General features: G+C 42.0%; 1 protein-coding gene across 1 annotated transcript in view; it reads right to left on the reverse strand.

Moving 5' to 3' along the window:
• The window catches only part of MGAM (maltase-glucoamylase), a 92200-nt gene extending 77581 nt beyond the window's left edge, over positions 1–14619 (reverse strand). Inside the window, exon 1 of the mRNA XM_035700108.2 lies at positions 14466–14619. The gene's annotated coding sequence lies outside the window, so the exon portion shown is untranslated. The remainder of the gene's footprint in view (positions 1–14465) is intronic.
• Positions 14620–20857: the final 6238 nt, after the last annotated feature.

A 20857-nucleotide genomic window follows, 5' to 3' on the forward strand; every position in this document is an offset into this window, starting at 1 on the left:
TCACTGGGGCCTTTGAGCAGCTTCCCTTAGCCCTACCACAAATGCACAGACTACATTTAAGGTTTTCTTCCGATAAGGAGTTAGGCACTGTGTACCCATTCAGATGACGATTATGCCTCACAAACAGTCCTTTCTAGAAATCTGCCTCAGTGTCTGCATTGCAGGATTTTGTCCTTTGTTAGGGATAATTTTGATTCTGGCCTGAGCTGTGGCACTGTCCTCCAGCAGTAGCAAGGAACATGACTCCCCTATCACTCACTCCGTATCCTTCCCAGGGTTGTCCCAGATGCCACTGTATTTACCACCTCCTTCTTCTGACCCACTACTACCATTCTTTAGAAAGTGTGTCCTTTGCAAGTTAACATTCTGTATACTCTGTCAAACATTGAGTAAATCACATCTTTCAGTCACTTGTGCCAAATTCCAACAGCATTTTATTAGATAACATTTGCTGTCTTTGAAAAGGAAAGCTCGACATTTCATGCCATTAGCTGAGCTAAATTTTGAGAATCACTGAAATATCCTGTTTACCTAAGATAGCAACATCCTATTCTGATTGCATTCTATATATGCAACAATACTGAGATACTAGAATGACCAGGCTAATTTTCCATTATACCGTGGATGATGAAAGGACTGAGGTGTTATGTGGTTTTAAAAAAAGATTTATTTATTCATTTTAGAGAGGGAGGAGGGGCAGAAAGAGAGAGAGCAAGAGAAAATCTCAAGCAGACTCCGCACTGAGTGTGGAGCCCAACATGGAGTTCAGTCCCACGACCCATGAGATCATGACCTGAGCCAAAATCAAGAGTCAGATGCTTAACTAACTGAGCTACACCGGCTCCCCTATGTGCTATGTGTTTTAATGACACTCTCCCAAGGCTTAGGACAAGTCTGTGGCACAATTAGGGATGCTGACTTCCGCCTTAGAGATTGTCTTTATGACCTCACTGCCTCTTAGGTAAAGGCAACGCTCTTTCACATTTTGTGTGAGGATGTTCATCTATAGGAGCAGACACAGCACTTTTTCAAAAGCATGAGAAACTACATAGAGCCATATTGTAATGCAGAAATGTGTCATTCACCAGGAAGTGAAGCTGACAAGTCACAATCAATATATCAATCAGCATGGAGAGAAAAACGTCTCTTATAAGATCTTCCATAGAAGAAGTAAACAAATCCATTGTCAAGTTGGATGGCGTGACGGAATGATTTCTAAAGTGAGTTTCGTTGATCTAACTAGCTCCTTGTATCCCCTTGAGCAATAGGAGACTGCACATCAGTAGAATCTGGAATCAGACATAGTGAGGAGTGTAAAGTCAAAGGGAAGAGGAGAGCAGAGCAGAACTGCCTCCACGAGTGGGGCCATTGGTTTTGGGGCCTCACAAGCTTGTAATGCCATCACTTTCAAGACTAAATGGTACTAAATGGTACTACAGTCTAATTCTTAGTAATAATTATAGCTAATGTTTTGAGGTTTTTCTATCCAGTATTTTCCAGACATTACTAGTTATCTTTATAATCCCCAAATGCAGGTATTATTCATCTCTATTTTATGAGTAAGGAAACAGAGGTCAGAAAGGTATAAAACTTATCAGCAATGATAAATATTGGAGCTGAAATTCACTCCCAGTCTATGCTCCAAAGGCATACTTCTCTTCAGAACTATAGCAAAGCCCACACCCTCTCCCAACCCCACCTTCTCTCCTTATCAGAATCCTGCTTCTTCAGTTCAAACAATACCTCCTCCAGGACTTAAAATTAACCCTCTCTCCCTCTCTTGCTCTCAAACTCTCTATATCTATATTCATAACTCTGAGGACAATCTGTCTTCCCCTCCTAAGTTTTACGCTGCCAAAAGCCAGTATGTGAGAGTCTCTCACCCCTCCCTGAGTGACCCCTCTCAACCTGAGAGCCTGAGATACTGACTCCCTGGTTCTGTGGGCAACTGGGTGGGGCAAGGGCAGAGAGTCCAGGGCTGGGGCATGCTTCTGCTGAGAGTTGCCTCTTCTGGAAATCCAGATCCCTTTCAATTAGCCTAATGATGCCATTATCATTTTCTTTGTGCTCTATCATGGGGAAAATGTTGGGAAGAACTCTACAATGCTTCACTGGATGCCCCCTGGCAAGTGCTCTAAATGAGCATTTGCTGATTTGGAAGTAAGACTGAGTATAAATACCACCATGTTATGCTCTCTGCCACAGATGTACTTCAGAGAACCTGTTCCTCTTTCCTGAGGGATATGAGAGGGATTAAAAGCAGAAAACAGTATGCCTTCATCCTAACAATCTCGCCAGTAACCACAGGAGTCCAAGTGAAAAAAAGAAAAAGAAAAAAATCAGATATAAACAATTATAAAAAAAAAGAATACAGTTATTTATTTTACGAAAGGATTCAAGTCAAGCTTTCTTTTAATCAACCATTTTTGAAGGATGGAGAGATAATCGATATCTCTAGGGAGTTGGTTTTTTTTTTTTTTTTCAGAATATACAGCCACTTCCCTCTCTATATGACCTTTGTAACTGTAGCTTATATGAATTACAGCTTTCATATGAGCTGTAAACATAAAAAGTAATAGCTGGAAACCATCTCTTTAAAAAAAAATACTTTATTCATTCATGAGAGACAGAGAGAGGGAGAGGCGGAGACATAGACGGAGGGAGAAGCAGGCTCCCCACAAGGAGCCTGAGGGACTCGATCCCAGGACCCCAGGATCATGCCCTGAGCCGCAGGCAGATGCTCAACCGCTGAGCCACCCAGATGTCCCAACCACCTCTTTATAAAGAAAACATATATGAGTAAATCCACTTTCTGGAAAACAGTGCTCTTCACAACCCCTTTATTAAGCCCAACCATAGCTGAACACCAGTTCACACCCCTCTGCTGCTCTACCCTCCCCTTGCTCATCATTGCTTAAAGCCCAGTGGTCTCTCTGTGCAAAACTGCCCCCAACTCCACAACAGATACCCGAGAGGTATTCTCTGCTCTGTTATACTCAGCACAATGTTCATGGCTGTTTTTCTTTTTCCATTTTGTTACAGACTCATTTCATTTAGTACATCTTTACAAGAATGCCAATGAAGGTTTGGAAAGGAAAACAGGTAAAGTCCTGTGACCAGTCTACCATCTTGAACCTTTCTGGGTAGGTTTTAAAAGTTCCCCAGATAACTTAAATACTCAGCTCCTTCTACTCCTCTTTGAAAATCACTTTGGAATTTTGAGTTTATCCACGGACTTAATAATATTGCAAGATACTATGCTATAGAGCGGGAGTACAGGTGTAAATTGAGGACAGTGAAAAATGGGACAAACATTAAGTAGGAGACAGTAACAACTAAACACCAAATAATATATTTGGAGGGAGTAGTAGGGGATGAGTAACCTCTTGTGAAATTATCAAGCACATCAAAGCACCCTTTCCAGTTCCTCCAATATGTCAACACATCCTGTCTATCCTCAGCTCATTTGTGGTCAAGTAGATAAGTTTTTTTCCTAAAGCTTTTTCCCAAAAGGTGCATCTACTTACATAGGTTTGCAACACCCCTTTTCTCTCTCAAATTGTGAGCTCCCAAGGTATAAAAATGATGGCTTGTCATACCTTTTTATTTCCTTCCTAAGTATCTACTAGTCGAATCTGCATAATCAATACCTATTGATTGATAATATTTTACTTCCTGGTCAATTACTGTGCTAAACATTTCATTAGTATTTTCCTGCTTTATCTTATCCTGAAACTCTCCTTCTCAAAACAGAGAGCTAGCTAAATAGGTCACAAAAAGACTTGCACTTGACTCCCTGCCCTACCATTTCTTGCTGCATTAGGCAAATGAATTTCCCTAATACTGGTGAGTCTTGGTTTTCTTATCTGCAAAAATGAAATTAACAGTACTTAGAGTATTACCTATCATCACCTTCTTTTGTGAAAATCAAATCAAACACTGTATTTTTTCAGATTTATTTAAGGGGGGGAGGGGCAGAGGGAGAGGAAGAGGGAGAGAAGCAGCCTCCCCACTGAGCGAGGAGTCCAACACGGGCTCTGTCTCACGACCCCAAGATCATGACCTGAGCCAAAATCAAGTTGGGCACTCAACTGAGCCACCCAAGAGCCTCTCAAAAACACTTTAAATAACAAAGCATAACTTGCCATTACATTATCATTTGCCTTAGAGAAGACAATTCATGGGTGATGAGTAAGAAGCAACATATCATTAAGAATTACATCCATTCTGCTTTCAATGAGTGTGGCATCGCACCTCACTCGGGGTTTCATGAGGTGGGAGATGCATATTCCTGACTGCTGCCCTTATGAACCTTTTCTGATCCTCCCTCCAATCTGTAGAGTGCTTTATGGCCATATGTTGGGTGAGTCACTCATTACCTGAGACACATGTGCAGAAAGGTAGGAAGAAACAGTGGGAGCCAGGGCGGCAGCTTACCCATCCAAGACCCACTTTCTGCCCCAAAAGCTACTGCTCCTCTCGCCGGCTGCCTTGTAAATCCCACTAACTTTACTCAAAAAACATATCCCTGCCCATCTTCCCTCAGTCCCTAGTATAAAGCTCCCAGCTTGAGAATCTTGAACTTACTGTTTGAGAACAACCTTGCAGTCTTGCTCTCCATCCCATCAATGTGTCTTCATGCAAACTCCATATTCTCCTCAATCCTTTGCCCAAGGATGAAATCACAAGGGGATTTGCTTCCCATACACTGATGAGAAATTGCTCTTTGTCAACATAATGCCCTCTTTTTTTTAAAGATTTCTTTATTGAGAGAGAGAGAGGAAGAGAGCACACGGGAGTGCAGAGGGAGAGAGAATCTCAGACTTCCATACCTAATAGAATGAAGTTAGCTAATGAGGTGAAGAGTGATCTCACGTTCACTGGCAAAGAAAGAAGTTATCAGAATGCCCTAAGTGGCCGTGTCTCCTCTTTGGTTGTTGCTGGTGGTTATGAGATAGGGGATTGTTTATTTTAAATCCCTCCAATGTTTATAAAACACATTGTGTGAAAGATGATGAAGTAAAAGGTACCCACAGTCAAATGTAAACAAAATATGCTTAATGAAGGTTTGGCAAAAACCATTAAAACTATGTACACTCTCAATCTGGAATTCCATTTATAGAGCTTTAGCCCACAAATACACCTGCACAAGTATGTATAGATAAAGGTTTTGCACTGTGGCATGACATGAAACATCCATAACAGCAAGAGATTGAAACTAGTGTAAACATCCATCGAGAGAGGACTGAGTAAAAAGTGCAATAAAATAAAATTCATTGGTATTCAAAATTATGATATCGTGGTTAAAAAAAAAAGAAGTCCACAAGTTGTTTGATACTCCTCCCTTCAGAGGTGGAGCCATGTACCCCATCCCTCACTCCTTGGTAGGCTGGACTCAGTGACTCATTTCTAACAAACAAAATATGGCAGAGGGCATGGTGCATACCTTCCAAAATAGGGTTATAAAAGGCAGTACAGCTTCTTCCTTCCTATTTCTGTTAGATCACTTCCTCACTCCTTTTCTTGGTTCATTTCTTGGAGAAGCCAGCTGCATGTCAGAGTGACACTCTAGCAGGTTGTTAGAAAGGTCCAACAACCCACGAGAAACTGAAGCCTTTAGCCAACAGCCAGGTGGAGGGCACCACCTCACAAGTGGGTCCTCCAGCACCAGTCAAGTCTGCACATGGCTACAGTCCCTGGCAACATCTTGGTTGCAAGGTCAAGAGAGACCTTGAAGCAGAACCACCTCACTGAGCTGCTCCTGCATTTCTAACGCATAAAAGCTATGAGGCAAAAAAACATTTATTGTTTCAAGCTGTGAAATTTGGGGCTAATTTGTTATGCAGCAAGAGATAATTAATACACATGGGTAAATAAGACTTCTAATAATGTATCATTTGCATTTAAAAAATCCTTTGTCTCTCATCAAAAGTCTTTTTATGTCATATATTCAAATACAGTTACCTGCTCTCTGGAACAATAATAATAATTTTCTAGCTATAAAAGAGAAACATTTCCTTAAACTTTAAGAAAAAAACAAACACTGTCATCAGCATCATCTGGCTAATGTTACTTTCTGAATCACAGGGATCCTAATGGTGAAACCTACAGTCTCATTTAGGAATACAACTTAAGAAAACAAAATCAAGACAGATGGCAAAAGGCAAATACAATAAGAAAACTATTTAAATTGCTTAATTGTTTTTTAAAAAAATAATTTAGGGGATCTCTGGGTGGCTGGCTCAGCAGTTTAGCGCCTGCCTTTGGCCCAGGGTGTGATCCTGGAGTCCCTCGATTGAGTCCCACGTCGGGCTCCCTGCATGAAGCCTCCTTCTCCCTCTGCCTGTGTCTTTGCCTCTCTCTCTCTCTCTCTCTCTCTCTGTGTGTCTCATTAATAAATAAATAAAATCTTTAAAAAAACATATTTTTAACAAACAGCTACTTGGAAGTCCATCATCAACTTTGAATATTCTATTTCATATTACAAAAATTGTGCAATTTGATAATAATGATAAAAATAACTAATGCAGAGTGAGTGAATGTACTAAGAAGTCACATAATTTGTTGCATACGATCCTTACAACAACCCCATGTTACTTACTCTTACAGGCCCACTTACTAATGGGGAAATTAAAATTTTAGCAAGGTCAAATAACTTGACTAGTGTCACACAGCTGATAAGAAGCATAGCCACAATTTCAACACCTGGCCTTTGCACTCGACAGCCAGAACTTTCAACCATTACTCTGTACTCTATGGTATAATGTCCCATATTGTACACACGCTTAGGCTTTTTTTTTTTTTTTTTTTTTTTTTTAGGCTTTTTGTGAGATTGTGGTTTTATCGGATAGTATCTGGGTCATTAACCAAGTACTCAGAATGTGCATGGTACATGGCTAAGCACTTAGATGCATTATTTCCATTAGTCCTCACAGCTACCTTATTAGGAGGGACTGTTATTATCCTCATTCTACAAATAGTTAACGGGGCCTGCTAGAAGCTGCAGTGCCCACGGTCCAGAACTCAGAGTCAAGCTTCCAACCAGGCAATATGACTCCAAAACCAGCTTCCACAGTGTAATGTAAATATAGCAAACTTCTATATTTATAAATAATTAAGGCTGCTAAATTAAGATGAGGTAGGATGTATGGAAGATGGCTGTGTTTTTCCAGAAACAATCATGGGGTTGGAAGGCCTAGGGAAAGAAAAGGAAACAAATATGTGGCAACATTTCAGTCCCCATAGCACCTGGGAGATTCAAAGTGCTTTTGTAAGCATCCATAGAAGTCAATTCGCTTTTAGTTTATGGCCCACGGCAGTGTGTTAAATCCTCTGTGAGATGAAGGAGAATGAGCTGCTGATGCACACTTTCCATGTTTATTCATCATCGAGTTATCAATGCTGCGTCTTTGGGCAATTTATTTATTACTCATCAATTATGTATTAAGCTCCCAAAATGTGCCAAGCACTCTTCCAGGAGCTGGTTCTAAAACAAACAAAACAGATAAAAATCCTTGCTCTCATGAGATTTATGTTCTTATGGTTAGAAAAAAGACACAATAGACAAAATAAGTACATCTATGATGGGTTAGACTGTGGTAGGTACTGTGGAGAAAAAACGGTGGAGGCGGCAATGAGGAATGTGGTGTGCTTTCGCTTAGACTGGTCAAGGCAAAGCTCGCTTGGAAGGTTCAAATTATTACTGTACATAAACTGTGCTGACTGCAACAGTAATTTTCTCTTCTTGAATTAAAGTGGTTATATGAATAGTTGCCAAAGGTCATTGTCCTGGTATTGTTATAACTGTTTAAGCAAAGTAGATAGATTAATCAGGTAGGGGCCCAAAGTGTTGAAATAGCTATCTGAATTAATCTGGAAAAACTGGATAATCAATTGTCATATTTTCTAAATACGGTGTCTGTATTTGCATAGGATCATCTGATCAGTGTCTGACTTGCATATGATGATCTAAGTCTTTCTTCTAAAAACCCTTTGATAACACAAGGCAAGAGATCTAGTGGAAAAAGAGAGGGTTAGTTGTACAGACTAGGAATCACTTGCAAAAAGCAGTCTGGCAAGTCATGACTACTTCTCTAAAGTAGTCTAAATCCATGACTAAATCCTGGGCAAAACCCCCTGGGTTGGTTCATCATCTCCCAGCTACTATCTAACCACTCTGGGCCTCAGTTTCCTTCCCTGAACCACAAAGGGATCATCTCTATTAGACATGTATGGCCTACTATGACCCCAACATCAGGACATGCAAAGGTTTATCTTTCTCATCATCTTCTGCAGCTAACTCCCAAGCTAACTTCAAATGGAAATTTTCTTCTTCGGAGTCCCTCTACTCATGACTCTTCCATGCTTCTGGAGCAGTTTGTGAAGTAACTTTATTAGCTCATCAAAACTCACTTGTGAAGGAATGGTTGACAACGAGAAATCACTGACATCGTGTGCAAGTATGAGTGAAACAGTGATGAGCTATCTTAAAACTAGGGTACAGGACAGAGTGTTCTTCTACTTCATTTGCTCCCTGATATACTTTGGCTCAACCCAGCTCAACAGTCCAAGACCACTTCCCTCTCACTCCCTCCCTGCCCAGCACACGTGTACTCACTCTTCTACCACCTGACATCAGAGCGATAGCCAGTTGGGGAGCAGGAGGTCCCTTTAGCACATGGAAACCATCGTTCAGCCCCTGTATGAGGGACCATTGGTAAGCCTATTCTAGTGAGACCATGGCATTGATCTTGGCCTCCTCCTCTTTCCCCAACAGAAACTCTTTCTTCCCACCTCAGTGCCAGGAAACACCCACTTGTATCTAGCTAGACTTTAGCAACTAGTAAGGACCAGACTTTCTTTAAGTTTTACCAGAGAGAGGCCAGCAACAAGCCACTACTTCCCCCCTTCCCCTGGGCACTTCCATTCTATTTCACACATGACCCCCCCATCCAGGACCTACACTTTCCCTCCACATCCTCCTCACAGACTCCACCTAAAATCGCTCCCATGCCTCACAGTTCCCAGCACACCGACACGTGCACACTTCTGAGACTATTCCCTAGAATAATTCTTGATTTGGTCACTAAGGCACCCAACTCATGGAGCTTCATAATAGTTTCTCAATTTCCTGACCACGATGGTTTCTCTAATGACCACCCCAAAATCACAGCCCCACATCCTCTCAGAAGGAACATCCCCACTGGTTCTATTTTAACTCCTCTGCCTCCCCTCTCCCACCTTACCTCCTGAATCAGAAAGAATTGCTACTCTGAATATTTATTCTTTCACATTCGGCACCCCCCACCCATACACACCAACACACACACACACACACACACACACACAGAAGTTTAGGTACAGCAGGGTTTGCAGACCCAGCCTCAGTCTGGAGGCATGGGCACGTGTGCACACGCACACACAGGCACACACACCAAAAAAGAAAAGAGTTGAATCTTGTTTTATGTGTGTCTTTGTGTAATGCTGTATTCTGTTATTTAGTTTTGTATTTAACCAATTTCAAGGGTGCACTAACTCACGGAGATCAGTGGCAGTTCACACACACTTGCACACTCATATCTACATCCACAAATGAACACCCGAGTCACGGTTCACAAACATACCTCACCACCTCCTGCTGCTGTTCCTGCTGTCTCACTGAAGGATGGCCTAGGAATCAAAGCAAGGAGCACAGTCCACCAAGGGCAGCCACAGCCCTGGCAAGCTGTGAGTGTGTTACAGTTAATGGGTTTCAAATGCAAATGACTGCCCAGATTTCATTCTCCAGATCAGATCTGCTAGTTAATTAGTAATCGTAGTCTTCTTCTGAGAACATCCCTAAGAACCTGGAGGAAGAAGCGACCACCCTGCCCCCCTCTAACCCCTCCAGGAGCTGAATCCAGCACTGATCACTGAATCCAGCACTGATCACACTCGGGGGGCCTGGCAAAGAAACACAGACTGAGTCAATGGGTAGATGATAAAGAGCAACAAATAAACCATCCCAGGGTCCCAGTGACATTTACTAGCACAATCTGCTGATGTGTGTTTGAAGGAAATAACTTTGAAAATGTTTTCAGAGTAGTTTTCTTCTTTTCTTGTCTCTAGAAGAGCTGCCCTCAAGCATTTTCATGCAGTGGAGACCCTTTGGCAGGCTGGTGCCTCCAATGGACCTCTCTTAGAATTACATTCTTAAATGCATGAGACAAAATATGTTAAGAATTCAAAAGAAACCAATTCCATCGAATTAGTTACTAGAATTTCTTTTCAAATTTCAGTATAATAATGCATGTGTTTCTTTAATGATGTATTAGCTAACCTAGGAACAAGTCTAACAGCTACCACAATCTCAAAATAGTAATAAGTGTAAATAGTACCTAGACAGTATCTTTAAAATATGATAAAAAAGTATCTGTAGCTTCTCCTGGAACCAAATCTTAGGTACTTCTAACAGTCTTGAGGTTTGTGACCTCACTTTATACTTAAAAGGCCAGATTTCAGTTGGATTTCAGCAAAGAAAAAATAAATATTGTTCCTTCCAAATTCACTTGCTTTCTGAATTATATGCATGAATCTCTGGTTAAGAATCCTGTTATATTTCCTGGCAGATCCCTCCCCTCAAAGTAGGGGGGTGTCCTCCCCTCTGTGCCTGTGTTCAAGTGTGATCCATAAATCTGTTTTTGCCAGTCTCCCAAGAAATAAGTACCAAAATTAGAAGTTTTGTTACAAATAGCATAATTTTGTCCTTTTACCCTCATGATTTAAAAAATGTAGTGGATATTTGTATATGCCTGGTTTTTCATTTAGTTTTCTTGTAATGCAATTGCACCTTAAATTTACAAGAATCTTGGTCTGTGACATGGTAGAAATTAAAGAAAAAAAAATCTAATTAGCACAGAGAGTTTTTAAAAACCCTGCCCCAGGTGTTATTCCCAGAAAATGAATTGCTCTTACAGACCAGTGAAAATTCAGGCATAATCTGGGTCATGGGACCTAAAGTCATAGACTGTGTACATTGCCTGAAAAAACTAAAGTCATGATTTCTTATCATCATTTTATCAGGGACACAGACTATTATAATGAAATCATCTTTTCTTTTTTAAAAAGTCCCCTTCCTTGTCCTCATTTCTCTCATCACCCATCACCAGTAAAATGTTGTCAGGAACCAACAAAGCCTACAGATCAGATTTTGGGCAGCACGGACCTACCATATTTCTTCAGCATCAGGAAGTCAAAGAATTTAGAGCTACAAGAGGAGGGAGAGGCAAAGGAAGGTACAGGGAAGCCTGCTGGGCACCGAGGCCATTTGCCTGCATTGTCTCACTGATAGACACCACAGGCCAACAGCAATGAGGACCTGAACTGCCTGCCAAATGCCTGTCTACCCAGAGTTACAGCCCAGATGGGTTGGAGCATTTGGTATGACCTCTAAGGACCACCAATGACAGCCCCCTCATTTTCCAGAGGAAGAAACCGGGACCCAAGAATTTTGAGGTGTACATGAGTGTAGTGACAAAAGGTCCAGATCTGAAGTTGGGCAGACCTGAATTAAAAGCCCAGGTCTGCTTACTGGCTTGGGATGCAGGACCACATAAGCCTCAATGTCCTTAACATAAATGAAGACAGGAGTGGTATCTATCCAATCAAATTATAAAGATATAAGGGTATTAAATAATACAAAACAGGTAAAAGACTTGGTGTTACCAAATAACTACTCAGTAAGAGTCAGTTACATTTGTTAAGATTATTATGCACCTACACAGTGATGACTAGAGCCCAGATCCTGGACTCACAACCCAAGGCACCTTCAACTACGTCAATATCTCCTTTGCCCCTCAATCGGTACTCCAACTGTAGTAGGTACTCATTAATGTTTAAAAAAGAAAACTTATCGAATACCTACTTTGCACAAGGCCCTGTACTACATAGAGACATCTATGTTGCTGTCTGAGTGTAACAGTTTAAAAGTTTAGCCCCTATATTAAAAAAAAAGAGAGGTGATTCAGGCCAGACCAAAGTACAAGTACCATGATACCTAGAGTACTTTGTTGCCTTAGTGACACGGCCTTACCTGGCCTGAGGATGTCAGGAAAACACGTGTACTTGGGAGCCATGGAAGCCGTGCTGATATAAGAACCAGTAACGTGGTGACACCTCCTCCTCCCCATTCCCTAGACACCACCCTTACTTAGACTTTCATGACCCCCAGTCTTTGCTTCTGACCTCTGAAAACACAACACTAACCACTTCGTAAACACAATTCAATTCAACATATAGGTACATGTGTATCTATAAGCAAGGTATTGTTGGAAGAGCAACAACAGCAACATTTATGACATGCTTCCAATGGCCTGTGCATTATGCTAAGTGACCACATGCATGATTTCACTTCCTCCTCATCACTACACTGTGAGGTAGCAGCCGTCACCCCAGTCTCGCAGACTAGAAACCCTAGAGACAAAGAGCTACTTGCCCAGGGTTCTGTCACTAAGAAGAGTTGAAACCAGAATGCAAACCCAGGCAGTCTGGTCAAATCTGCACTCAAACAGGAACATGAGTGGTGCTTCCATAATGGCCAGGAAAAGATAGAAGTCAAGTGGCTACCAGACAAAAGACAAGACAGCACTGACTATGCTATTGGACAGAGAACACAATTGGGAGGGACAAGAAAGAAACCGAAGGCATGGAAAGGTGGGAGTGGGCAGGGAAGAAGGAAAGACACTTTGAGCCAAGGGATCAGCATATGCAAGGCTCAGAGTAGAAAGAATGGGACCTGTTTTAGAAACGGCAGCAAAAAGGTAGAGACAAGGAAGACAGTTTTGGGAGAAAGTCAGGGACACTATTTACAAAGCACACTGGAGTCACATCGAGGAGACTCTAGCCTCTTAGCAACAGGGAACCATCAGAGATAAGAAACTGCCCAGAGCTGCCATAAGCATGAAATCAATTTCTGAGCCCTCTGCCCAGGACTCAAAATCCTAGCAAATCTGTCTCTTTAGTCTTTAGTCAGAATATTTAGTCTCCCACACCTCTACACAGAACAAGTGCCTATCAGTAAGGAATTCTGGAAGCTGTACCAGCTGCTTGTCCATGGAGTGACACAAAAGTGGGGAACTCCGCCACCCTGAGATCCCCACAGGTATCCCCTAAAGATCAAGAGAGCAGTGAATCACCTCACCAGTACTGATGCGAACATCTGTCTCTCCCCGTGTTGACCTTCCCTAAACAACACTTGATTCTGGCTTCTGTTCTAAACCAAAAAAAGAGTCAGTCTGTTCTTCAGGATAAATCCTCAAATTCTTCTTTCTCTTTAAGGCTTCTTTATTATTCTTGACTCTACCATTTCCACATTTTTTCAATATTTACCAAAAAGCTTGGCTCAGTGCTGTTTCTGCATATTTGGGGCAGCCTCCCCCTGAAATGTCTATATCCTCTATCTTCCTATATAAACTCTTATTGCAAAGTCGAGTTTAAACTCAAGTCATTTTGATGCTTCCCCTTTTCTGAACTACTAAAGTAGTACTATTTTCAAGAATACATGGTTCTACTTATAGATATGCATACCCCAAAGTGCTCAGAGGAGTGCTAGCCACTCATCAAGCCCCTGCTGGCTGAGTTCCCTCGTCACATGAGAGATAGACCCAGGTGAGGAGCCCATTCTGACTGCTGAGCACTGGTGTGTGTCTCTTTCCTCCTGGCACTGAACACATTATTGGATTTTCCCTCCCTGGAACAAAATTCTATAGGAAACAAGGTATACACCTGTTTGTACCTTACCGACTAGGGGTGGATAAGATAACTCTGACAGTGTCCCTACAGCCTATTAACCTCAAACAGTTGAATACAAGATTGGAATCAAGATAAGTCACAGAAAGAGCATGGTGTTCAGAATCAAACTAGCCTGAGCTTGAATATCAGAGTCCCTACTTACTTGCTACAGACTTTGGGCAGTCATTTAAATTTTCTGAAGCTTAGCTTCCTTCTCTGTAACTTACAGATGACAATACACATGACATGATATTATTTTTTGAGCCTATGCTGAGATAGTAAGTACCTGACATCCAGGATCAGTTTTCCAGTCTCTCCCTAACTGGACTTTTCTGAAAATAAAGTCAGATAAAAACCCAATGAGCAGGGGCATTGGCTTAAATCCTGTTTAGAACTTTTCCTCCAGTTCATCAACTGCTGGAGAGAGCCTCAGGAGAGGTTTGGGCTGGAGGCAGTGGGCTCTTCCCTCCATGGACCACTGACAGGCAGCAGAGAGCTGTCCACACCTGCCACATAGAACTGATTCCCCAGGCCAGCAGGGGAAATCCAGGCAGAACCCAGAACTTTGGTCAATAGGACTATCCCATCCCCTGTACACGTGCACATGCACACACACTAAGGCACTCACACTCACAGGCACATGCCATCTACACCCTTCCTGTCACCGGTCACCACTGCCCACAACCTTTAAGCTGTACCTCTTTCTTCTAACTGCAGCTGAGTTGGTTTTCCTTCTTTTGTTCCAAGTATAAGCTCTTCACATCAGAGGTTACCTGGAAATGGGAAACAGATGTCTGAGGTAGGAGCGATTTCTCTCTCTAGAAGTGTTTGGAGAAAAGGAGGGGGAGAGCAAGCGACCCGTACTGAGCATTACAGCATTTCCTTCCCTTGGGAAATATCTGTTATTCAGCAGTTTGACGCAGCCTTGCATCCCTTCCTACCTCTTACCCCCTCAGACAGGAACACGTGCACACTCAGGTGTGGGTCCAGGGAGCGAGTTCTTGGTGATAGTACGTTACCTTGTACTCATGTGTCGGTCATAAAACATCAGCTGTATCACACCTTGTAGCTCTCAGAGCACTTTAACCTGTATTATTTCTTTAATTGCATATGATAGGGCAGATGTTTTAATCCCCATATAAAAATGAGGAAACAGAAACTAAGAGAGATGATTTGCTAAAGGTCATTAAAATCATGGCAGAGTCGAGCTCGTAGTTATTTCAATAGAGTAGTCCAATGTTCAGAGTCTGAAGTTGGTAAATAATTCAGTAAATATAGACATTTCTTCTTCAGACTAAATATTTGTTCATTCATTTGGCCAATTCTGAGTTCATTCTCTACCACATCTCCCAAAGTGGAGACTCTCAGATCCCATCCATTATCAAACTTTGCCACTTTCACCTTAGAGTTGGCCATTTCTCTTTAAACCTGTATCTTGTACTAGAGATTCCCGTGGTCTCCACTGTGTCTCTCCTGCCCCACGCCTGGAGGACACCTGTCCACTCATGTAAGGGAGCCCAGCATGACCCTGACCCACTGGTCCCAGCTGACTGAACCAACACTGGACAGCAGACCAACCTGGTCTGGTTGGATTCTTTCTCCCAGAGTTTAGGATTAGAGACACAGAGTCTGAATCATAGTTCACTGGGCACTAAGTCTGTGAGGTCAAGTCATGTTATAGAGAGAAAGAAATTAAAGCTTTGCTGAACATATTTGTTTACTCAAAAGAGGATGGAAGAAAGCAGTGGAAATTAGTGGAAATAAAAGACCGCTCAAATCCAAAGGAGGAACAACACAGAGAGTATTTCTCCTATTTCTGTGAAGGCCAAGGTACAACTGAATTTTGTCTGACACTCCTGCATCTTCACCAAAAGCTATCCCTACTGTTACTACCACCATCTCTTCTGCTACTAACCACCACCACTACCACCACCACATCATCATCATCATCATCATCATCATCCTTTCTTCCAGATAATTTCTGTGAGTTTCCATGGCTGGCAATCAATCAGTCTCTGCTAGCCCTGGTGCACAGGCTCTCGTTTTTCTCCCTTTGCCCAGTGTAAATATCTTCACCAAAAATCTCTAACCATTCCAGCTGAAAAATACCCTCCTACCATCTGGGTTTTGCTAGCCTTTATGACCACTTACAATAATCATAGGACCTTCAAATCCCAACAAAGTCTCTCTGAATTGTTTGGCATCCCCATAGAATTGTATTTTTTAGATCAGGAGACACGTAGCCTAGGGTTATGCAGTGACCTGCTGAGAGGTATACATAGTACATTTTCTTGGAAATTCCATTTTAGCCCAAGATCACTGGAGAAAAATAAGTAATTTAGATCAATATTTTGAATTATGAGAAATGTGACAGTATAAAGTAGTAGCATGCAAATCTATATGATGTTTCTCAACATGAAATACTAAATTTTACAGAAATTTACCCCTGTGATGAGATGCTAGTGAGTATGCTTCCCCACTTTGCCCCCATCCCAGGGGAAAACATGTGAACAGGATGGCACAGGAAACATCTTGCAGCCATGCATAGACTTTCTCTCTGTCACTGCTATTCTCCTTGGCTCAGCCTCTCTCCCTACTCCCATGCTTCCCTCTGTTCTGCTCTCTGGAAATCAGCATGTCCATACAATCTCCCTGTCTCTGCTGGACAGAGAACCTCTCAAGGTGTCAAGGCTGAACAGTGTTCTCCTACATTATTGCGTCACAGAGAAACAGAATGTCTTACAGTTCTATCCACTTTTATTGAAAACCTCCTCTTCCTTAATTCACTTTAGTGAACAAAATGAAGCTTAAGAAGGGGCCCAGGATTTAAGGATAAATCACCAGGATTTAAGGATAAATCATGTTAATACCTCCACCACGCTGGTACCAGATCCCATGACTAGACCAGGGATGCGCACCTAATCCAAAGACAGCAAATCCTTGTTTCAACCAGTCTCTTACAAAGATTTTCTGAGTGTGAGACACAGAGAGAACTTGCAGCAGGATCAATTAGTAGTAAGAGCAAAATATAAAGAGAAAGAATCAGAAATAAGAGTGAGACAATCCTGAACCTCCTCTCCCCATACCAGTACCACTCTGTCCACATCCTTTTGACAACCATGAGTGGACAAAATAGGCTTTAAAATGCAGGAAGCAGAAACATCCTTCCTTTTGTTTCCTCTCTTGTGCTTCCTGATTCTTGCCTCTCTGTGACAAGCACACTTAGACAGACAGAGGCAAGGCTGTCTGTCCTTCCCTCCATACCATTTCCAGGCTTAGACAGACAGACAGATTCCCAGGGCCCTTCTTGCAGGCAAATTATCAGCTAGTAATGGCATTCACTTTTCAGTAATGGTGGCTCAAGCCTTATGACTTAAAACCATAAAGAGATTACCTTTCTCAGGGAAGAAGCCTGGAGCAGACTAGTTGCTGATGTGATTTCAAGTACTCAAAGAATTCAGAGAGAGGGCTTTGCAATTCTCTTGGCTTTTCCCTCACGGTCAGAGCCCCAACCATAACATTCAAGTGTTGGCACAGAAAGAAGAAAAGGCAACAAGGGTTTTCTAAAATATTCCACCCAATAACTACTTCTTGTGTCCCAAATGCTGTTCCTATATCTAAGAAAGATGGGAAATGCAGTTTATTTTTAGATGGGAATACTGACACAGCCAATAACACAGGGGTTCTGTTGGTAATGGAGAGTGTAGGCAATCAGCAAAACCCATCGTGAGCAGGGTGGCAAGTTGGACGTGTGGACTCTGCCTAAGTCAACTGCATGCTCCATCCAATGTGCTCCATTCAACATACAGCTCTGCCTCGGGACTCTTCAGACACTGGTCTAGCTTTTAATAAAGTGATACACACCCTACATGTAATAAGAGTGACTGGCAGAGCTGGGTTTGGGAATTCCTGGAGCTCTTGGCTCTGCGCTGTCTAAAAGCATTAACAACTGTCTTTAATTTCTAGCAACAGCCTGAATCTCACTATGGTGGATCAACCAAGTGAATGGCAATTGACTCTTACTGCTAAAACACAGATTCTGAATAGATAGCCAGTGCCAGAGCCCTGTTCCAGACTCGGGTGGGGCTACTGCTGGGATCCTGGGAAGTCCCTTATGCCCTTTTACCCCAGGGGTTCTCAAATGTTAGTGAGCACTGGAACCACTTAAATGGCTTGTCAAAACAGATCACCAGGCTCCACCTTCAGAGATTTTGGCTCAATGGTTCTAAGTGAGCCCCAAGAGTTTGCATTTCCCACAAGTTCTCTGCTGATAATGATCTCCATGGTCTGGTGTAACTGATAGTAAATTTGCATTACTGGAGATGACCCAAATGAATCTTTACTCCTTGCAGCAAAAAGAAGCTGCTTAACATACCCTTTGGGTTCAGACAGAAGCCCATAAGGTCAGATAAAGGACAAGATCTAAGGACAAACACCACATCCCTTAGAATCCTGCCTATGAGCTGGTGGCTCCAGTTGTTTCTGGGCTAAATTTCACTGCCTAATTCTTTCTTCCCTTAGGATGAGTGCTTTCCTGAATGGCATAGGCTATGAGAGATTTTCAGCCTTTAATCTTCAGTGCAGAAAACACATTTGAATTCCAGGAGTGAATTCATCTACATTCAAGCAGGGCCCACATACTACATTCATCAGAAAGCACAATTGATCACATCACCGCCCTGAACTGAAAGCAAATGACCAAGTAAATGAACAAAAATCTAGCTGGATGTCATATATCATGAGGAGCAAAGAATGAATAATATGCAATCCCTACTTTTGAACAACTCAGTGTAATTGGGGTACACACTTCTAAACCAATGCCTATTTTGATCAATATAGTAAGCAATATAATAGCACTATGGACAAAGTGGTGGTATGGAAGCAAAGAAGATGTAGGAAGTCTATAGGAGGGCATCAAAAAAAGGCCTCAGCCCAGATCTCCTCAAAGACATTCTAAAGAATTTCATTTATACTTCTATTTATACATTGCTAATAGCTATGTTAACCTCCTAAGTAGATAGACATTTTCTTTCAATGACCTTACCCGAGCCAACAGAGATTTCCCCCATACCTTTCCCTGTAAGAATAGTCATTCCCTGGGATATGAACCCACCAGACTCAACTTTTCTATCTTTCTTGAAAATAGAATGATTATTCATCTTTCCCTCAATCCCTGCCCCTACTTCTACTCTGAGGTAGTTCACAAGGGCTCAACTGCCACCCCCCAAAATAAACCCATTCAAATAAACTCAGGTTGGAAAGAATGTTACCAGACATTTTACTCAAATAAGGATACCCATTACACCCCACTCTACAGATTGGTAGCTAGACTTAGGAGAAAGAACATCAAACATAAAATCAGAATGTCTGGAATTAGAAACCCAGCTTCTCACTTAGTACTTTAGTTATCCTGGCAAAGATATTGAACTATTTAACCTTCCTGAAACTCTACTTTGTCAATAAAGTGGAAGTAGCATACGGTCTTCACAGGGTACCTGTGAGATTAAAGGATATTCATCCTACTATAGAGTAGTAAGTGGAGTTTACAATTTCAATTCTGTAAGATATGGGGCCACATTTTCTCAAGATCATGTAAATGGCTGGGCGTGGCCTGCACAGTAAGCATGCAGGAATTCCAGGCTACACAGTGGTCTGGTGCCCCCTGGTGGGAGCTGTTAGATAACGAGAGGCGGGTTCTGGGTCCCAAGCTGGTTTGAACTTCTGGGAAAATGGCAGTGATTATAAGATTTTTCCAGTTTATTGGGGCCCATTTCGTTGTCCAATTATCTGGGGACATTGGAGACATGGGGATGAATCCCCAGCCTCCACACTTCCTGAAAGTAGGTTACCCCTTAACCAATATTTCCCCATCACCCCCAACCATGACCCTGAATAGCAACCATTCTACTCTCTGTTTCTATTAATTCAACTCTTTCTAGATTCCATATATAAGTGGTATCATGCAATATATTTCTTGCTGTGACTGGCTTCTTTCACTTAACATAATGTCCTCCAGGTTCAGCCATATTGTTGCAAATGGCAGGATCTCCTTTTTTGAGAATGAATAATACTCCGTTGTATGTATGCCACAATTTCTTTTTTTTAATATTTTAGTTATTTATTCATGAGAGACACACACAGAGAGAGGCAGAGACATAAACATAAACAGAGAGAGAAGCAGGCTCCTTGTGAGGAGCCTGATGTGGGACTCAGTCCTTGGACCTGGATCATGCCAAAGGCAGACACTCAACCACTGAGCCACCCAGGCATCCCAATGCCACCATTTCTTCATCCATTCATCCACTGATAGACACGTAGGTTGTTTCCAAATCTCAGTTATTGGGAATAATGCTGCAATGAACATGGGAGCACAGATACCTCTTCAAGGTACCCACGTCATTCCCCTTGGCTATATATCCCAGAAGAATGATTGCTAGATGATGCAGTGGTCCTATAGTTAACATTTATTGATCCGATGTCATGTGGCAAGCACAATGCCAAGCTTGTAGTATGTGTCAATTCAGGTAATCCTTCCAGTTCTCTGAGCTGGATGTTATTCTGATCATCATCTCCATTTCATATGAGATAAATATAGAAAATTCAATCATTTGCCAAGGTCACACAGAGAGAAAGTAGCAGTCAGGCCTCAACCTTCAGGAGTCTGGTTCCAGAGGCTCTCTGGAACACAGAACACCCTTCCTCAAGATGCTTTACAGAACTACAAGCTCACTCACAGGAGCATACTTTCTAGAGCCAGACTATGAAAAGTTAGCAAAAATGGCCAGTGAGGCAGGAAGCTGAGCAAGTAGAAGAGTAGAGGTAAAAAAAAAATTCCACCTCTTAGAGGAAATGTTACCATATGACAGATTGCAAACCAACCATTCAACTGCTCCTTTCCATTACTCCACAAAACAAGTGAGAGACCAAATGAAGCAGGAAAGACAACAATAAAAGAACTGGAAAAGCTAAAGCATTTGTAAGAGTGAAAAAGAAGCACCAGGTGAGGCAGAAATGTTATGAAACAACATCTGGTCTCTAAATAATCAGCTCTCCAAATCTCCACTGAGTTAACTAGCCTGAATTTTTACAG

Source organism: Canis lupus, chromosome 16 (genome assembly GCF_003254725.2).
Source record: "Canis lupus dingo isolate Sandy chromosome 16, ASM325472v2, whole genome shotgun sequence".
Classification (NCBI taxonomy): domain Eukaryota; kingdom Metazoa; phylum Chordata; class Mammalia; order Carnivora; family Canidae; genus Canis; species Canis lupus.